Source organism: Battus philenor, unplaced genomic scaffold (assembly GCF_028537555.1).
Source record: "Battus philenor isolate CCGP_79_NKW_IND1 unplaced genomic scaffold, ilBatPhil1.0.hap1 SCAF_1, whole genome shotgun sequence".
In the NCBI taxonomy this organism is placed as follows: Eukaryota; Metazoa; Arthropoda; class Insecta; order Lepidoptera; family Papilionidae; genus Battus; species Battus philenor.
The window spans coordinates 731,945-748,826 of record NW_027181661.1 but is presented as its reverse complement, the minus strand read 5'-3'; the positions used below and the strand labels follow the sequence as shown (position 1 = coordinate 748,826).

The 16,882-nt window shown below is 35.1% G+C and overlaps 1 protein-coding gene across 1 annotated transcript in view; it reads left to right on the top strand.

Moving 5' to 3' along the window:
• Positions 1–2,615: 2,615 nt before the first annotated feature.
• LOC137920952 (cyclic nucleotide-gated cation channel subunit A-like) overlaps positions 2,616–16,882 on the top strand; it is a 61,806-nt gene continuing 47,539 nt past the window's right edge. The window contains exon 1 of the mRNA XM_068763912.1: positions 2,616–2,661. The gene's annotated coding sequence lies outside the window, so the exon portion shown is untranslated. The remainder of the gene's footprint in view (positions 2,662–16,882) is intronic.

Below are 16,882 nucleotides of genomic sequence, written 5' to 3'. Positions count from 1 at the left end.
TTTAAAAACAACCGAAACGAACATAAACATACAAAGACATACATACATACGTATATAACATATATACTTATAATAAATAAGGATTAATACATATTATAAACATAATACAATAATAAATAAATACATCTAACTGACTTCGATCAGTATTGGTTCGATCGCACTTGCCTCAGAAAGAAACAGAAGAAGAAAAAGAAATGAATTAAGACTTTATACTACCTGAAGTTACTGGCCTGTTGAATTTTAATAGAAAAATAAATTAATGTAACATTTCAGAGTGATCATTTTTTGCATTGGTTGAGCAGCTGTTAGGATTGATACTGAACGTTGGTAGCGTGTTCAATTCCCGGGATCTTAAATAATTTACACGTTTGTGCATTAATTATATAGAATTGCTACTGCTCAACAAGTTTTCAGAGGTTGCGTATAATACCACATATCCCCATACAGCTTCTCTGGGCTGAAACGAAGACGACGACGACTTTATACAGGGTGACTGGAAATAGACATAAAAGTTTAAAAGGTCTAAAATTCTTTAAAGCTTTTACTAAACATTTTGTATTTTACTTCATGCAGTTTGACTTTGAAACGTGCACAGAAAAATGTTACAGTATTAAAAAATGTGTCATTCTGTTGTTATTGTAATTTCATTCTTAAAATTGTTATTATAATGTGTTCTTTGAGAAACTACCTCGATGATCTTGGTTCTATTGTGGATCTCCTCCTTTTTGATTCGATCTTACAACGCAACTCCGAACATAGCCTTTTTATGGAGATGTGTACATACGTGAAATTATAGATATTTTATTATTATATCTAATATATAAAATTCTCGTGTCACGGTGTTCGAACTTGAACTCCTCCGAAACGGCTTGACCGATTTTTACCAAATTTTACATGCGTATTCAGTATGTCTGAGAATCGGCAACTATCTATTTTCCATACCCCTAAGTGATAAGGGTAGCCCCCCCCTAAATTTTTTTTTAAATTTTTTAGACATTTTTTTTGGTTTTTATTTTATTATGATACAGCATACAAAAATACATACAAACCTAAATTTTCACCCCTCTACGATCAACCCTTATCTTACATTTGTTAATTAAAAACTTTAATTTTTTTTGTAAAACAACGTTTGCGGGATCAGCTAGTATATTTATATATGTATATTAAATGTGACATCTATTCACAGGTGCGAGTTTTATAATTAAATTAATCTTCGGTTATTGAGGTGGAATCTATTCGTACCTCGCACTGGCACGATCACATCTTGTCTACTACCGGTGCTTATCGTTCCGACCTGCTGCCGCTTGACCAGTCCTGGGATATCGTGCTTACCACCACCATCAGGGGAGTAACGAGCTGAGGTGTAAAATCAGACCAGGTCTTCTACCCACTATCACTTATATAGAAATAAATTTATCTTCTGTTGCCGAGTTCGCTGTTTTCTTTCACCTTCACCACTCACAGCAGAAGCAATGTATAAAGAGTATGTACAATTGACACAACCAAACTCAACGGCAGTGACTACATCATTAATGGCGTCCGAATTCAAATCAGTGTTCGAATTTTGAACGCGAAAAAATGATTTGACAGAAAAGTATTCTGGCCGTATTCGCCGTGACGGAACGTAAATGCTACAGACGTAAGAATGTTAAATGAAAATTAAGTATATAATACATTGAGCTTCGTAACTTGGATCTGCATTCTTGTACATGGTTGGAATCCCTTCCACCAGCACTAAGCGTCACCCTACTATTTTTATAGACAAACTAGCTGATCCCGCAAACTTTGTTTTGCAAAAAAAAATTAAAGTTTTTAATTAACAAATGTAAGATAAGGGTTGATCGTAGAGGGGTGAAAATTTAGGTTTGTATATATTTTTGTATGCTGTATCATAATAAAATAAAAACCAAAAAAATTGTCTAAAAAATTAAAAATAAAATTTAGGGGTGGACCACCCTTATCACTTAGGGGTATGGAAAATAGATAGTAGCCGATTCTCAGACATACTGAATACGCATGTAAAATTTGGTAAAAATCGGTCAAGCCGTTTCGGAGGAGTTCAAGTTCGAACACCGTGACACGAGAATTTTATATATTAGATAAGGAGTGGAGCAACCGTCGTCATTGTTTCCAGCCAACTATAACTTAGGAGTCTTCAAAACAATAGTGAATAGGTTCTTCTAGGCAAGCATGTAACATTTTAAACGAGACAGAGGTCACGTCACATTGATAGGAGTACTAAAAATCGGTTTAATTTAAATGTATCAGATATTTTTGTGTTCTTATCGTTAAAAATATAAACTATTGCTATTAGTGAACATTAATAGAAATAAGTGTATAATGTATAATTATAATAGTAAGCAGATATATGTAAATAAATATCTTATAGCTGAATTAAGAGTTTTATGTTTCAAATAATAAGATAAAAGAAGTATAGGTTGTATAAAATCAAACTGATATTTGTCGCTGAAAACATGTGGCGCCACTCGGCGGGCAGACGGGACATAGGGAGGCTATCTCATAAGTACTTCGGCTCTCCAGTGCGGCTGTCGTGTGGCCCACCCTCGCGAACCTTGATACGAACATGTTCCGTTGATTATAAGTACACTCGTGCACAAAAACGAACGGTGCAATTCACACCACCATCATAGAAGTCAACAGGTAATATCTTATAATATCCACAACAATATTATATATATATATGTGTAAAACGAAAGCAATAAACGGAGGAAAAGTTAAGTATCAATTAAAAACACTGACATACAATTATATGTACATCCTCATTTCGTCGCGTTGTCTGTCGATTTGTGTTTATAGACTATATACAGTTTAACGCAAATTATGAACAAAAGTTTTGTTATTATTAAACCGTTGTTAAATTATTGTTTATATTCTGAAAGTTAAGATATAAAACCTTAAATGTATTTACATTAGAACTGCATATATATAATACATTAAATATATATATGAAAAGTATTTTTTTTATTTGTAAAAGTTTCGTGTTTTCACGCGGAAAATACCGGAATGAAAGATGTATCCGCTTGAAACAGAGTAAATAAATTTAGTATCAAGTAAATAAATTAAAAAAATTTTTAAAGGTGTATTAAAAGTTTGAACGTACAAATCATTTGTTTATATATCCTACACGCGGAAAATAAAGTTATCTGTGTACCGAAAGCCGAAACATATACGGTATATTGTAGCACATATATATATAATACAAAAAATTAAATTTATATATAGAAATCGCATTTAAAAGCTGATAACAAGGGCTCAATATTTGTACACCTTACAATACAGTATGATCGAGTATAGGAGCTTTAATAGGGTGAATGTATAGTTCATTTTTCAGCAAAGTTTTTAAACTTGTTTCTAATCATCCTGTATATAGATGATAATTCTGAAACATGAAATGTTTCTATTGAAATATGAAGGGCCAATAACTTTTGACAGTATAGTAATGTGTGCCTCAATCAATTCGAATTTTTATTATTATTTTTATTTATTTTATTATTTAATATGGCGTATAACATGTTTCAATAGCAAATAAGAGATATTTTTACTACATTAAAAATTTTACAACGATAACTAAACATCCTTTATATAAAAAGTTATTTTAAATAAGGTTTTCCCCTTATATTTTTTACGGAAAATACTGAATTGATCTTAGAACACTTAGGTTATATAATATGTCCGGATTCCGGAAAAGTACTGCTAGAATATTAATGGAATTTTCTCAAAAGAAAATTCATCATTAATACTTAGAAAAGAACAGATTATTGGAGATGTCAAGGGACTGGATCGACGAGACCAAGTCATCGGCTTAAGTTGAAGCTTTTTTTACTTAACACTCACTTAATCTATGGGATTATCGTTGTCTCGCTCGCACAAATGAATTACACCGTCTGTTAATTGAAAGTGCCAGGTGGAGGCTTCAATGGGTGAAATTATTACCAATTGTATTCAAAGATAAAACCTTTAACAATCGTTTCAACCTTTGATTATCCTTTCTGTTGTTATTTCTTACGAATGTTGAGTTACTTTATATCTTTTAAGGTCTTGATCACTATTAAATCTGAATTATTAAACCTTGTTAAAAGATGTGTTGTTATAAAGCTTCTTTCTTATTCTCCACAACTATAACACCTTGCGAAGCAGAGTAGAGCCAAAAGTTCAATAGTTTAAAAAATATAATAAAAAATAAATTTACCATCAATAAGATTTCTGTAAAAGTTCAAATGTATAATAAATGAATTTTATTTAATCTTTAACTTTAACTTATGTAAGCTGTCATTATAACTGAGTACATAAGTATTATATACTTAAAGAAATTAATGCATATATGTTGCTCCATAACATAGCGTTTAATTTACAATTTTAATAGTACTTGTTTTTATATATCTAATATATAAAATTCTCGTGTCACGGTGTTCGAACTTGAACTCCTCTGAAACGGCTCGACCGATTTTAACCAAATTTTATATGCGTATTCAGTAGGTCTGAGAATCGGCTACTATCTATTTTTCATACCCCTAAGTGATAAGTGAGGTCCACCCTTAAATATATTTTTTTTAATTTTTTGACAAAACTTTTTGTTTCTATTTTTTTATGATACAGCATATAAAGATACATACAACCCTAAATTTTCACTCCTCTACGATCAACCCTTATTTTTTTTTTGTAAATTAAAAACATTTTTTTTTGCAAAACAACGTTTGCGGGATCAGCTAGTATGTATATATTTATATTTATGCCCACAGCTGGACATATGCCTTATCCCTAGACTTCCAAGTTGGAGACGGTACGGTTCCATAGCTTTTGACTTTATCAAGGTCATCTGTCCACTTGATCCCGGCTGGTTGTCTGACTACTGCCATTTTAACATAATAAAGTCCAGGATATGTTTGTCACTTTTGTTTGTTTACGGATCCCCTCTTCACCGATACGACCTCGTGAAGAAGAACCAGGCTAGGATTTCTCCATGGTTGAGAGACGGTGAGCTTTCCAATGACGCAAAAAGTATGAAGGTTCATTTCTACACGATATGTCATCACTGGTGACATGGTAGGTGATGATTGTCATTGGATTATTTTGTAATCTAATACTGATAAAGACTTACGGGATTATATATATATATATATATATAATCCCTATATATACATATATATATAAGTATAATATTCATATGTATATATATGTATATTACTATTATATAACTAATTTAATTAAATATCTCTTTATTATTTATTTCATATCATTTCCATTCATTATGATATTGATCTGTGATAGCCTAGCTGTAACTTTGACTTGAGATGATAGATCCCAGGGTACAAATCTTTTATAATTTACTCTTTATGCATTTATTATATAGTATTACCACAGCCCACAAACAAGTTTGGAAGGACCAATATTTAGCCACTTCCGCACACGCAGTGGTAGTCGTGCAACAAAGTGCACCACCCGCCAGCCCGCTGATAAATGCGTATGCGGCAAACAATGCGAATTACACAACTGCCACCGTTAAATCACTTAACACGTGTTTCACCCCTCCACGGGGCATCTTCAGGAGTTATGTTACACCGATTAGTGCCAAACACAGAGTTTTCTCTGAAAACATGACATAGAGCTATATATTCGTAATTTTAAAACTTTTTTACCTGTTAGTAATCACCCTGTAGACCGATGACACATGCATATATACATACATACATGCACACATATATGCATACAATATATATTTTTTAAATTCTATAATTTTAAATAACAACTTTTTACATATTAAACTATTATGGAGGAAAGGCAGGGTAGAGAAGCGATGTATGAAAGGTAAAAAAGGTTGGAAAGGTATACAGGGAGGCGTGAAGAATAGAAGAATGAATGGAAGAGATTGAGATGGATAAAAGGAGAGTTTGAAAATAATAAAAATTTAATAATATCCCTCTTCAACCACGATAGGGGAGTATGATAAGGGAGTAAAACAAAAAAAAAATTAAAACAAAAACACACTGGATATAGTTTTATTATACGAACCATATTTTATTCTAATCTGAAACAATTCAAATTGTTGGTCACGTGTGAACCTATTACCGTAGTATGTATTAACACGTTTTGTGATCACGGTAATATATAACATAAAAAATAAATGTGATATATAAAGATGACATATGTAAGAATTAAAATTATAAATATATGCTTTTGAAGAAAAATCAAATGAGAATTATAAAAGAAAATGTAAAGAAGGATGTAAAAAAGTATATAAAAATATATTATTGTTTTGGCGTAGCAATAAGAATGAAAGAAAATACGAAGGAGAGGAAAAGGACGAAAGAGGAAAAATAAAAGAAACTATACTGAAATCAAAGTATCTGTTTAAAAAAATAATAGGGGAACGGAAGAATCTCAAAAACAGGGACATATAAGAAAGAAAATAAAATTTTATTTCAGCAAATATAGTTAAATTAAAAACCGGAAGTGAACTTAATTTTATTTTACGTAACATGTTAGGTCAACGACCCCGATCGCACAAATCACCAAGCGCTTGCCTTACGGTTGCGCTTTAGCCTACATACGTACATTTACGGTCACACAAAATTGTTTCTTTGCTTACGGGACGTGAAATACGCGACGATTTACTACCCTGGGACTGGTTTGTATAAATGTATGCGTGTGTGTGTGTGTGATGAGTTTTATAAGTGTTTATGTCCCCTTCCTTTTAGATTCGAATAAAAAAAACACACACACACACATTCACACACACACACACGCACACACACACACTCGCAACACACACTTTGTGGAATCCCACATTTGTCTTTTCGTTATCTCTACCTCAGAATTTTAATCTACCAGCGGACAATTGTTTTGCTACCTCTAATTACCAATCAACAGTTCTATAGCAATTATTTTTGTTTGTCAACAAAATTCCTTCATATTTTGATATCTTACAATTTACACCATATCCTATATCTGTCTTCACATATCTATACGTTTTTATATCATATAACAGTATTTTTATACGCACAGCTGTTCCTAATTGACATTCTTAAACGAGATTAGTAGGCGTTTTTCTTCCAAAAGCAATGACAATTCTCACATCACTGTCTGTATCCGAATTGAAATACGAAAGAATGATTTTAAAATATATAGTTGTATGTATTGTGGTCGTATTGGCCAGGTATATAACGCATGCTTATATAAACGCTATACTTAAATGCGAGTCATAAATATAAATTTATCAATTTTAATACAATAACCACATTTGGCGGCGTATATAGGTCCCCACTAGACGGATCGACGATTAGGTCGCGGCAAGTTATTGGTTGCAGGCAACGCAAGACTGGTCATAGTGCCCATCTTTGGGAAAGACTATGCTTTTACAATGAGCGTGAATCAGTTGAAAAGAAGAATAAGGAAAACCACATTTAATAGTTTATCTATGACAGTGTTTCCTTCTGTAATAGAAGACCATGATATTCAAATCTCTATCACCTTTGAAACGTGTGTTAAACTTTTCAAAGTATAGTCTGAACGAAAGCTCGTCGGTGATATATATAAACAGAATGGTTGAGTGAGAGGAAAAAGATTCAAAATATGAATATCCCCATTCTCATCTGTCAACATGGCAAAGTTTTTAAACCTATTTACAATCATACCGTATATAGTGATCACTCTGAAATATTTCATTATGATTTAGTTTTTATATATAAATGCGACAGGTAGGTAAATAACAATAATTGATTTTAACTTGAGCTTTTATTTATGCTATGATTAAGTTATTAATTATTACTAAATCATTGATATGTGGAAAATAAATAAATTAAAATTTCAACCCTTAGAAGCCTTTACACTTTTCAGCCCATAGACACCCACTGTAGGGCATAGGCCTTCCATAATATCTAAGGTTGATATACCATAGTCGCTACACTTATAGGCGGATTAGCGATCGCGGTGTTGGTGATCGCTGTGATATCTGGAAGCTTGTTTATGAGCAGATCCAATCCTATATAATTAATGCACAAACGTGTGAATAATATAAAGTTGTTTACCAGGATTCGAATCCGCGACCTACAATCGCATGTATCAGTTCTTACCGCTCGGCTATTACAGCTGTATAAAGTGACCACTATGAAATGTTATATTAATTTTTTTTTCAATTAAAATGCGACGAGTTGTATGCAGTATAATGTTGTAATGACAGATAGTAAATAATAATTGAAATGACTTTTTTCTAAGTATGATTTATTTTATATATGAATTCTTTGATTTTGTGTTTCATACAATAAGTGACAGGTAAAGAGAAATACATTCACTGGTTTAAATATTTTAAACCTTTAACCAAACACGCTGTATATGTGGGTGTTTTCTTCTTTTTCTTTTCAGCCGATGGGCACACGCTGCAAGACATAGACCTTTCAATAAGACCGCCACGTTGACTGGTACTGCCTGAGTTGCCATTTCCAATGAATTCTTGTGACATTAAATATGTCGTTGGTCTACCTAGTGGGGGGATTATCTCACGCCACGTCTATCAGTCCGTGGTCTCCACTTGAGAAACTTTCGGCTCCAATGGCAATGATTGCACGAGTGATGTGCCCGGTTCACTGCGAATTCAGATGAACAAAGCTTCGAGCTACGTCGGTGATGTTAGTTCTTCTGCGGGTCACATTTCTGATTCGATCTTTTAGCGAAACTCCGAGCATAGCCCTCTATATTGCTCACTAGGTGACCTTGAATATTTAATGGAATCAGGCGTTACCTGTCTCTGTGTTTGGCACTAATCGGTGTAACATAACTCCTGATTATACCCCGTGGAGGGGTGAAACATGTGTTGAGTAATTTGGCGGTGGCGGTTGTGTGATTCGTATTGTTTGGCGCATACGCATTTATCAGCGAGATGACGGGCGGTGCATTTTATTGCACGACTACCACTGCATGTGCGGAAGTGGCTAAATATTGGTCCTTTTCTTACTTAGGTGTCCTTGAGTCTTCTTGGACTGGATTCGTAAGTCATCACCGGCAACACACATCGGTCATAATCTCAGTCAACCTTCATCATCGAACATTACGGTGTTTTGGATGAGAAGAGGTTTCGTAACTACTACTAACGAAAGCTGCGCAACAGAGTTGGTTTCGCGGTGAACACACTGCCCAAAATTCTTGGATCAGCACAAAGTGTGAATTATAGAAGTTTGTATCCCGGGAATCGAATCTGATACCAACGATGGCAAGTCTCAATCCCCTACCGCTGGGCTACAATTTATATAACCCTCTTTTAAACAGTTACAGAAGTCTGTACATTAAAATTAAGTTATTGATGTCAGTTGAACTAAAGTAGATGTAGTTGACAAGCACGTAACGGGTTGGTTAACCTTTAAACTTCCTAATCGAACAGTACCTGAGTAACTTGCGGTGTTTCCTCGCGAAGGCTTCGTCGGGATGAATACTAAGCGCTGATGAATCGTTCATTGAATGCGATAATTCAAATGAGTCAGCCGTGTAATATGAAATCAATGTGAAATTATATTTCAGGTTGTTATGAATACGAATAGATTGAAATCATTGAGGAGTTTTAAATATTTTATTAAATGTATGTAATAAAACAAGATAATTAAATCCATAAGGAGGATATATGACCTTGTTAAGGTTTTAGAAGGACAGTGGATGTAGCCGCTTACAACTATTGCTATTGTAAATCTATAGAGAGGCATATAGTTCGCGAAGACTTGTATAGGATAATAAAAATCATGGAGAAAAAACTCTTGAAGATTTCGGTAGAGAATAATGAAATATTTCTTAGGAACTTTTCTGAAAATTAACAAGAGAGACTCGCGGAGAAGTTCGGCAAGGATATCCTCAAAAGAACCAAGATCACGGAAGTAGCTTGAAGACTAGCCCGTCTGAAATGGCAGTGGGCGAAGCACATCGCTCTTGCAAGAGTAGCGACCGCAGTGTTGAAATGGATACGGTCTTGGCCCAGATCCCCACGGGTCACGGGGGGTTCTCTGAGTACCTTCACAGGTTCAAGCTCAAGGAGGACCCCTCGTGCTTCTGTGAACCGGGCGTGGGCCAGACCGTGGTCCACCTTGTGGCCCACTGTCCGGCGTTCGGAAGACTGCGCGCAGATTCCGAATGCCGGATGGGCAAAAAGATAGAGGAAAGGAGTGTCTCGGCCATCAAGCAAGACGAAGGGGAGAGAGAATGCTTCCTCAGCTACTGCAGGAAGGTGGTAATAAATGCAATAAGTAAAAATAAAACGAACACTTTGAACAATAAATAATGTTGCAAAATAAAATAAATTACTAGAATTAAAAAGTCCCTGTCCCACACGAGATAGGGGAACAAGAGGTCCCCAACAGCGGGGACCATTTAAAAAAAAAGAGTAGCGACGAGTCGGTAGACGACAAAGTTAAGGTTGCGTGCAGTTGCCGAATGCAGACAGAGCAAGTTCAGTCTTCGTGGCGATATCTATGGGAGGCCTATGCCATATAGAAGGCGGCATCGGCTGAAAATAAAAAGGATAACGAAAGCTCCTTCTGAAAAGCTTTTGCATGTATCAAGATAGTCTGGGTAAAAAAGCTCATGGTGAATGGCGTAGGATGATGAAACCTAGGGGATTGAAATGCGAATAATAACATTGAAAGCTGTGTGAAGAAAAAGCTTAGCGATATAATTCGTAGAAGATATTAAAAATAGGTGGAAAAAAATCATTTAGGGAGTTTGGTAGAGACGAAGGGCAAAAATCAATATAAAAAACATTTTTTCATAATTATTAAATACGTTTATTCTACATAGGAACTTTTAACAGAACTCTCATTGGTCGTCAACTTACAATTTATTATTTTAATTTATTTTATTTTTGACTTTACTCTGCTTCACAAAGTGTCCTCCGTGTGATCCTGTATACAAAAAAGAAGGAGAAATGCCATTTGTCCAATACAAATTAAGGCTACATTTTAGGCGAGAAAATATTCAAAACTTTCAATAGTTATTCCACTAGGTTTTTTTTAACATAATTTGTTACCAGTTTTTTCAAAATGATTCTCCATCTATATTTCCACTTTTCGTTTATATCTATCTATATAAATGTTTGTCTGTATGTTCTTTATAGAATCGTAAACTATTTATTTGATCATGTGATTATCTTTTACAAAGTTGTTGTGCTTGAGGTCAAGAAGGTTTTTAAGTTGGTAAAATCAATTTTCTACAGATGGCGCTACTGTTATTCCAATGAATTTCATATATCGCCGTGACATATTTTTTTTGAAACAAAAATAGTATACGTATGGTAACGTTTCGAGTTTTAGGTGACATAATTAAAATTAAAAACTATTTCTTTTTTAAATTTCACGTGAACGAAGTCACGAGGCGCAGTTAGTATCATGTAAAAACTTTCGGTCGTTAAACTTTCGAGTTAACATAGATATCTGTGAGAAGGTTCTAGAAGTTACAGAGAGGTGTTACTTGTTAGGCAAAGGTGACGTAAATTCACGTAAGCCGGGATTCAGTTTAGGTAAATTGTTAACACGTTCACTGCGGCTTGAGGCCGATTCAGCCTCATGGTAGACTTTGCACTGGTGCGGCGCGTAAAACTCGTGTTTTCTCTCTAGTGCGGCGGCTGTTTACACTCAACCGTATGAGATATGACAAAGACAAATATAGCTTTCTTTATGTCTGCGAAGCATTGACTCAATATTGTAAAAAAAATGATTGAAACATGAGGTAGAAAAGGCCTCAACCGCACTACTAGGAAGTTCAGCTTGAAGCTGATTCGACCTCAGCCGCACCAGCTGAATGTTCTTCAAAATTGGGCCCGCAGTGAACGTGTTAATAGAAAAAATATTTAACTTTGTATGAAGCGTATTTGACAAGTGTTCCAATTACGTTTCCGTCGGTCAGACGAACAACGCCTTATCAACCCGCTAAATATTGAGTCCTTTATCAGTGTACGGCTGTCAGAATTAATCACACCGTTATCCAATGCCCGGATTGATACGAAACTATTGAATTCAAAATTTAATTTATATTTATTTATCAGTTTATTTATATATCAATACTCTGACCCTAGATTGGAGACTATATTATAAAAAATGGAGCCTTAAGTTGGAATTGACAGTGAGGAGAGATTGATATTTTTGGAAAACTTTTGGATCAAGCTTAAGTCCAGTTGTGGGCGTCCCATGGAAGATATGATGATGATCATATACCAGCGCCAGTCTATATCTTTTATAGATAGTATATTCTCTTAATTTATGATTAATTCAAAATGTTTTATTCACTCTCGTATAATACCTTCATTCGAAGAACTATCTGCATTTTTATATCTAAATCCTTTATTCAAAACATTCGTAGAAATGTCACTATTTAATGGAATCAGGCGTTACCTCGCGGAAGTCCATCCTAAGTAAGAAAAGGACCAATATTTAGCCACTTCCGCACATGCAGTGGTAGTCATGCAATGAAATGCACCGTCCGCCAGCCCGCTTATAAATGCGTAGTATAGCATAGTGCCTCTGTGACTAGTGACTCTGTGTTTGGCACTAATCGGTGTAACATAACTCCTGAAGATGCCCCGTGGAGGGGTGAAACACGTGTTGAGTAATTTGGCGGTGGCGGTTGTGTGATTCGCATTGTTTGCCGCATACGCATTTATCAGCGGGTTGGCGGGCGGTGCATTTCATTGCATGACTACAACTGCATGTGCGGAAGTGGCTAAATATTGGTCCTTTTCTTACTTATTATGACTATTGTATACTTGTAAAGTTTTATAACTATATCAACTTTTTTAAAGGTGATTATTTTGTATATCCGCGGCCACAACGCAATGGAACGACAATTAATTCATCGACACTTTGTGTAACATATACATATGTATCGTGAGTTAATAAAGTTGTATTTTCGGGATAAATTGGTAGGTTTCCTTTGTGAGAGGCTATCTAGGTGAATTTCTATTTTAACTTTTCTATTTATTTTGAAATATGTTCAATATTCTTTGATAAATTGCAGAAGCATTTGATTTTTATTTCTCTTCCGTTCTATTCGCCATACATCCATCCTCAACCACTACATTCAAGGTTTTATTGTTTACAATTTTATTTTATCTATACTATATTTTTATACAGCAATTAATTCAATTATTGACATTTTCCATTTATTTATCGCAGTTTCGCACCATCTTAATTATTGCACCTTTCTTAACTTGCAATTTAATTAATTATTTTACTATTTTTTACCATTTTAGTGCTTTTTTTACTGTTTGATTTTGAACAATGCCTAAATCTGTTATTAGGTTATTTTTATATATTATGTTTTTGATTACATTCCTGCAGTAGCTGAGGCTCTTTTTCTCCTTTCACGATTGTTTGCGATATTATCCTCTTTAATCCTTTTGCCTGTCCGGCATTCGGAATCCGCACGCAGTCTTCCGAATGCGGGACAGTGGGCTATCAGGTGGACCACGGTCAGGTCCACACCCGGTTCACAGAAGCACGAGGGGTCCTCCTTGAGCTTGAACCTGTGAAGGTGCTCAGAGAACCCCCGTGCCCAGTAGACCGATATGGTCCCCCCATGAAGACAAAATAAGAGCAAAATAATATACAGTACTGTGATATAAAATAATTATAGAATTTAAGTAATAAAAATGTGATATAAAATAACAATGTAATTATGAAAATCTAAAAAGAAAAGAGGAATGAATGAAAGGTGGTACAGAGCTAAAGGGAAAGACAGCAGAATTGTGGCATGAAAGAATAGACCGAAAGACAATGTGAAGTATGAAAGAAGAGAAAGTAAATAATAAAATATTATGTGAATAATTAAATTTGCCTGTAAAGTCCTTGTCCTACGAAAGATAGGAGGTACGAGAGGCCCCCAATAGCGGGGGCCATAAAAAAAAAGATATGGTCCCCCCCTAGGTAGATTGACGACATAGTTAAAGTCGCTGAAAGTAACTGGATACGGGCAGCCCAGGACCGGTCATGGTAGCGATCTTTGGGAGAAGCCCATGTTTTGTAGTGGGCGTCCATCAGCTAAAAAGAAGTAGAATTATATTGCTAGAGGGTTTAACGTTTATTCGCGTCAATCTTTGTCATTGTCATCAACATTTCAGTCGAATGACGTTCACTGCACTTACTTCATAGATTTACAAAAGGACTGATGGGCAATATCCAGCATCTTCTGACAGCCCTATCCTCCAAAGATATCTAAGACGGGATATACCATAATCGCTACGCATGGCAGGTGGATTGGCGATCGAAGTGTTGTATTATAGTGAACAGAGGACGCTGTCGATTCTCTGGTAACTTGTTTGTGGCCAGTAGCAATCACAAAGTTAATTTATATAATATTTTGGGAATCGAACACGCAACTCTACGGGTCTACCGCTGCTCGATTCAAATGATTAGTTGGAATAAATGACTAAGGTTTAGACCCTTATCCGTGTTCTTGATTACATTTGCAAGCGGTTTTCGAACTCGGCGAGTTTTTAATTCCACTGTTTCATGTATGTATGGCTACTATAGAGCTTACTAAAGGTATAGAGGTTTACTGTGAGGTCCATCAGCGCTGTGACGTCTGGAATTCGAAAAAACAGTTGTGTAAAAAAATTTGCAATACATTTTAATAGATCTCGTAGAAGCTGCACGCGTTTATTAAAATGTGTATTTGTAACAATCAAATAAAGTACCATTAGTTCATATTCATATCTATTGCATATATCAAATTCGTTTTAAATAAAACGAAATTTTCAAATTGACTTCTCGCGATCGGATTTAATATAAGTCGATTGGATATAATGTATTAGTGTATTAAATATTATACGTTGAAAATTAACTAAATTAAATCTTTAAATATGATTAATATTTAGTTGTCGACGTGAAGAATTTTATTAATGTATTATTACTATTGAATGCGCAAGTTGAAGGTATAGTTACCAGTTCCTATGGAAGATAACGAATGACGTTTGGAGTCCAGAGTGAAGTCCACTTCTTCGAAAGACGATGGAATGAGGGCGCTTCAAACCGACCCTATTGGAAGTCTTTGTGGGATGCCTATACCCAGCTGTGGACATCTTACGACTGAAATAACGATGTTGATTGTTCAGAAAGATCAGGGTGGTTACAATAATTTTTGTTAATAATTTATATATTTTTTTAAATCTGTGATTTAAAGTAAGGCGAATTATAAAATGTAAATTCTTTACTTATTGTCGTAAAACAAATTTATTCCCTTCAAAGTAATCTCCGTTCGATAAAAAGCATTTTTGCCAGCGCTTTTTTTATTCCTCGAAACAGTCTGTATAGTCTTTTTCTGGTATAGCCTTGAAGATCTTCAATTTAGTTTTTATCTCCTCGATCGTGTCAAAACGCCACCCTCATAAAGGTCTTTTGATATTTAATAGAATCAGGCGTTATTTTGATGAAGTCCATCCTAAGTAAGAAAAGGACCAATATTTAGCCACTTCCTCACATGCAGTGGTAGTAGTGCAACAAAGTGCACCGCCCGCCAGCCCGCTGATAAATGCGCATGCGCAGTGGCTAAATATTGGTCCTTTTCTTACTTAGGTCTTTTGAGTTTGTTAAATAGCCAGAAGTAGCACGGATACCCGAATACGGTGGTTGCGAACGATATCAGACTACACATTTTTTTTAATAAATTGCGATTTTGGCAACACGTAATTCGGAGATAATTAAATCTTTTGATAAACAGACGTTTGGTAAATGTTATAAACAGTCCTGCCAACCTAAGAATGGTTCGTAATGGAAGTTTTAATTACCAATTTCACCTTACTTTTTGATCACAGCAAATGTCATGTGAATATACCAATTATATCATTTGTCATATAATGTATATATGCATGAGAGTGTGTACGAGAGAATGGTGGAGAAGGAGAGAAGAGATAAGTTAGCGTAAAATACATTATCGTATTATATATCTAGTTGGGATATGAAACTGATTTTATTATTTCATTATGATTTAATATAAATAATCAAAGTTTTATTATAGTTCTCTGGTTTTTCTTAGATGTCTACGCTGTTAGTCTTGTAGGATTGGTAAAGGTATAGGTTACAGTGTTCGCGGATCTTAAATCCGAATTCAATCTAAAATTTAAAATTTTCCTATCTAATTGTATCGGGCGTAACCTTGCGGAAGTCCATCCTAAGTAAGAAAAGAACCAATTTTTAACCACTTCCGCACATGCAGTGGTAGTCGTGCAAAAAAGTACACCGTCCGCCAGCCCGCTGATAAATGCGCATGCGGCAAACAATGCGAATTACACAACTGCTGCCAATAAATCACACAACACGTGTTTCACCCCTCTGCGGGGCATCTTCAGGAGTTATGTTACACCGATTAGTGCCAAAGTCTTACACCGATTAGTCTTACTCTGTATTTGGTACTAATCGGTGTATTATTAGTTTGACACTAATTATTTGGCACTAATCGGTGTAGTACTAGTATTGATGTTTTGGTCCTTTTCTTACTTAAAATTTTCTTACTACTAGTTTTGTTTTTATGTCACTGTTCATCCCTCCAGGTGTTGTAGGGGGGAGCCAATCTCCTTCCGTAGCTGTTCCATCGTTTTGCACCTCTTCTGTAGCTTTTAGTGTTGAAGTTCCCTTCTTTTCGGCCCTCTTGCATATGAGTGTCTAGCCCGTGTGGTGACTCATATAAGTAGCCTGTCTGCTGGAAGGCTTTTATTTTGACAGTTAAGGTTTTTTAGAACAGGCTATACACAACTTTGTTATATATAATAGCGTCTCCGTATTTCATTGTTTTATGTGCAAATATAGAACAGGGTCAAGAAGATGTCGGTCCGGACCGCAATCGTTTTGCACTGAACTAAAATAAAAAGACTACATTTTAATTAATTATCAACCCTCACCCG